At 34.3% G+C, this 5148-nt stretch overlaps 1 long non-coding RNA gene across 1 annotated transcript in view; it reads left to right on the plus strand.

The window, feature by feature from the left end:
- LOC111409765 overlaps window positions 1–4690 on the plus strand; it is an 8108-nt gene extending 3418 nt beyond the window's left edge. Inside the window, exons 3-4 of the long non-coding RNA XR_002705527.1 lie at window positions 2701–2759; window positions 4205–4690. This is a non-coding gene — a long non-coding RNA (uncharacterized LOC111409765). The remainder of the gene's footprint in view (window positions 1–2700; window positions 2760–4204) is intronic.
- Window positions 4691–5148: the final 458 nt, after the last annotated feature.

Below are 5148 nucleotides of genomic sequence, written 5' to 3' on the forward strand. Positions count from 1 at the left end.
TTCCTAACATTGCAATGCAAAACTTTGAGGTAAACTACTAAGGGAATTTGAACCTGAAATCTAAATCGTTAACAGAAGCATGAGCATTAACCTCATCAAGAGTAATTTCCATATCAGGCCACTTAAAAACCCTCAACTTGCCATCCTGTATTGCACCAAAATAAAACAATTAAGAACCGGAAAAATAATTATTCTTTCATAAAGAAGACCCACTTTGAATTTTATGAAGTAAGCCCTAACTTAATCTTGAAAATAGTATATCCCGCTTTTTTCCTCCTCTTTTCCTGCAAACCCACATCTAAATTGAGAGGCAGTCCTCCTTCAATCTGGGGACTGAAACCTTAGTCGTTAAGGGTAAGTAACCACAACTAAACAATCTGGCATAATCCTTTAACTTGTTGGATGAATAATAGAAGCAAAGACCTAACCCAATTACTACATATTAATAAGAAATCCATTGGCATATTCAGTTAGTTTCCCAATTCTGAGGTCTCTAAAACACTTGATAAAGATATTTGATTCACCAATTTATCATGCCAAGACATATACCTAACAGAGAAGGAAATCATCTTCAACCCAAATTCTTAAACCCCCCCCCCCCCCCCCAAAAAAAAAAAAAAAAAAAAAAAAAAAAAAAAAAAAAAAAAAACAAAAGGGTTGATCACCAACTCAGCATATATAAGTTAAATACATGGAATGTCATTAATTTCTCCCCTGATCACTAATATTTCTTTTTTTCAAATTGACACGTAGAAATGCTAAGAACTCTTAAGACAATAATTCGATGACTATAGTGTGTGTAACAAGCATGAAAGCTTGATCCACTTATCGTACACAAATGAATCTGCTGATTATTAAATCTTATATATAACTTGCATTTTCCTCTGAAAGGCTGTTTTCCTTATTAACTTATCCAACATGCTGAACGTAATATTTTACAACTCACACATATCGAGTTATCACTTCAGATTATCAGTTAAAGAACATTAAGCTCTGAACTATACCTAAAAAGGAATAGAGTGTTGGCTTGAGATTGTTATCATGAGGAGTCAAAATAACACCAATATCAATTACCTATACCAGAAGATGAAATATAGATAACAAATACTCACAAAATTGGTCAAATCTTAAACTTTCCAATTGATGATAAGAATCTTAGATCTTATCCATGAACATCAACGTCATTATGCTTATAATAATTACAATCATAGCTATTATTATTGGTAAAACTTTCGGATCGAATATAGAAACCAGTACTGGACACAAGATTTTTGAACTATAACAACAAGAGTTTATGATTCGGACATCGGCCCAAATAAATTTACTTCTTGTTTTATTTATTGATGTCATTTTATTTCATTGGGCTTGTCTAGTGGGTTTAGCCCAAGCCCATGAATATTAAGTTTCTTTTGTTAATTATATGTTGGTAACTGGAATTGTAAGACAGTTTTGATAATTATGATGAATTGAGATTGGTTTGTGGCCTCTCCTTCCTCTCCCTTCCACTTCCCCCTTGAATTTCTGGTTCTTCTCCGGTTTCTCTCCCCATTCTCTATGGTTCTCTCCTCTTTCTTGATGTTTTCTTATCTATGTTGTATCAAATTTGGTATCAAAGCTAAACTTGGGTAAGACTTCGTCTACAAAATCAATTTATACACACAAGTCAATCTGCTGCAACTCTCGTCATTGTCTTCACTCAAACACAACAACCCACTGCCAAAGTTCCACAGCCCACCAACAAACCTCCACCCTTTTCTATTATGCACAGTCGCTTTCTTCATCCATTACTGATACATTACCCAATCACCTAAGTCTCATATTTCTCTACACAACCGACACCCGACGTAGCCATGCCCTCTGCTCCCACTACTAAAATCAAAGGCAACATTTACTACAAGCCATCCCCAAAAAAAAAAATTAATAAATAAAATAAAAATAAAAATTAAATAAAAAAATAAAAATCCAAAATTGCCTTTTGCTTCTGCCAACGAAGTGACAAACGGTCACCACCACCATATCATCATCCCATACCTGTTAACCAGCAAATCTCAATACCCACCAAAACACTAACGTAGAAGCCACTAATCATTTTTACCTCTTACCCATATAGTCAAAACGTAGCCCACCATAATCTGCAAATCACCGACTCTAGACCCTCGAGTTCAATCTTCTCTTATTTGCTGGTAGAAGAAAGCTGAACCCTTGGGAACGAAACTGACAGCCCATCTATAAATACCACTCCAGTTCACTTGAACGAATTCTCTTTGGACCTCTATTTTCATTATCTTCCTCTGGTTTGTGTTGGGCCTCAATTTGTGGCCTTATTCTTTATATAAGAGTTAATTGATTTTGTTGCTTTTGCTTCACACAGAGAGAGAGAGAGAGAGAGTAAAAGAAAAAAAAAACTGAAAAAGGATAGAGAGAAAAAAAAAAAAAAAAAAAAAAAAAAAATTTTTACTCCATTTCAATTGAACGACTTCTCTTTGGACCTCTATTTTCATTATCTGCCTCTGGTTTGTGTTCGGCCTCAATTTGTTGCCTTATTCTTTATATGAGAGTTAATTGGTTTTGTTGCTTTTGCTTCACAGAGAGAGAGAGAGGAAAAGAAAAAACGGTGAAAAAAGGATATAGGGAAAAAAAAAAAGAATAGAAATTTCTATCATTATTCATAGGTGATCTTTTTATCATGTTGATTGACAGCTTTGCCAACATAGCCCGTGCCAATTTGAAAATTGCAATTGGAGCATTTTTTGACTCTTGTAAGTCCCTTGAGGTAACAATTTTATATTGAATATATGCTTTTACTTCAGTATCTTGGCTTGTCAATTAAAAAAAATGTTATGGTGTGAATATCAAACGTTAGGAGTCCACTTGTTGACAAATGGACGAAAACTTTTTCAATTTTCATTGCCTTCTAATGAACTCCTATTTTTACTTGAACGCACTGAGTACTTACTTTTACGAGTGGACCAATTGCCTTCTATTTCCTTGCTTACATCTATTAATACACTTAGGATGGCATTGGTTTCAAATAAACTATTAAGACATCCAGAATTTGCTATACAAGTAGCAATTATTTCTTGTCTTAGTGAAATATTCTTCATTACGGCACCCGAACCCCCCTTCTTGTGATGAAATAATTCAAGATATTTTTCTCTTGATTATATCATCATTTGTATATCTCATGAGCACTTCTATCAAGTTGTATGCTACGATAGTTAGGATATTAGATATAATGGCTAATGCAAAATACTGCCTTATCATGTTGGACCTAGATTGTGAACGTACAATAATTGACATGTTCTGACACTTTTTTGTAGCTCTAAAAGGAAATCATTTAGGGAATGCCGTCACATCATTAGAGACTATCATGACCTTTACATTAGAAGAAAGTAACAATATTCCTCTAGACTTGATTATCCTTCTTTTGGATAGTATTCAAAATAAACACAAAGATGTTTCTCCCATTGTATTTAGTGTGACGGGAAGATTTTTTGAGAAGTGTGCCGACATAATCAAACCTTACTTGTCAGGAGCTATAAAATCTTTAGGGGTTTGTTTAGATGATTATAGTGTTGTTCTTTCCTCTATTTTTACAGAAGTCGAAAGTTGTGAACAGTATATTGTGTCCTCTATTTTGACCACACCTGTAGCCAATACATTTAACACTGACATAATTGAGAAAATACCTAAAGCAATGCTATTGAGGTCAAACATTTTAGATGTCCTAAATCTTATGCCTACTATGTTGCATGACTTTCATGTTGACTTTGTTTTAGTTCTTCCTCAATTACATGATACTCCATGGGTTGCCACATTGTTTTCTGAGGTCATTACTCCATTGGTAATACTCCTAAATTTCATGTCAAGCTAAAAAGTCAAATCATTTCCAATCGTGAAATTTTAGAATTTACTTTCGATGTGCAGCATTTAATAGAATGCTCTATTGACGAATGCTAAACTTTATTACGAGTTTCCTTAATCCAATTTCCCAAAAATGTGAAGAAATTTTTTTTGCGCCACTCGTATAAAGATTTTTCATGTGATTGGCCATCTCACTTAAATGAAAGTTATATTCTCAATGTAGAAAATTTGTTTCTTAATCGAGGCCCATTCGAGCTCTCAATGTTGCAACCATTTGTCTCTACAAACCAGCCTTCGATGCTAACTTTTTATGCTCCTCATTATGCACAATCACGTGAAGATTTTGGAGGTGAGCTGCATGAGCATTTACTATTTGGAAATCAATATCGGTATTTGATTAAAAAGAGAGATCGTTATCCTTGGGTGGATCATAGCTTTGAGGATTAGCTGCAGTTTTTACTGTTATCAACTGTTGAATTTCGATATTTGGGTCCTCAGAAAGATCGTTGTTTGTGGTAGTTCAACCATTCAACAGGATCGAGTTTTTCTTTCACCTCGATAGAGTTGATGTGGACATCGGCCAAAATTAATTTACTTCTTGTTTTATGTATTGATGTCTTTTTATTTCATTGGGCTTGTCTAGTGGGTATAGCCCAAGCCCATGAATATTAGGTTTCTTTTGTTGTTTATATGTCAGTAACTAGAATTGCAAGACATTGTTGATAAGTATGATGAATTAAGATTGGTTTGTAGCCTCTTCTTCCTCTCCCTTCCACTTTTCCCTTGAATTTCTGCTTCTTATCATGTTTCTCCCCCCATTCTCTCTGGTTCTCCTCTCTTTCTTGCTCTTTTCTTATCTATCCTGCATCAGTTTATAGGTGAAAAATTGAAAATGTAATCCCAATTTCGTATTTTTCTCTCATTCAAAAATAATTTTCATCTTAAAAATGGCTCGTCTTCAGTTGCTACTTGAACTTTGGTTGCCTCAAATGAAGATGAAACAGTATCTGTGACTAATGTCATCATGTAAAACTGAACTAAAATGGAAATATCTTTTTAATCTCTTTCTCATGTTGAATATGCTTCTCTTCATTGTTGTACAACATTGGCATTTTTAAACTATTGGTGTAAAAGATCTATAGTTCTTTACCTCCCCCCAACAGCAAGTAAAGTACCCTCATTGTTAAATGTCAGTGCTAATTGTTGGCCAACATCTTCTAATATCTCAAGAACTTTCTGAGATGATTTCGGGCTCAAAGGAAGCTCATCTTTGCTCATGGTTGC

This window comes from Olea europaea, chromosome 2, assembly GCF_002742605.1.
Source record: "Olea europaea var. sylvestris chromosome 2, O_europaea_v1, whole genome shotgun sequence".
Taxonomy (NCBI): domain Eukaryota; kingdom Viridiplantae; phylum Streptophyta; class Magnoliopsida; order Lamiales; family Oleaceae; genus Olea; species Olea europaea.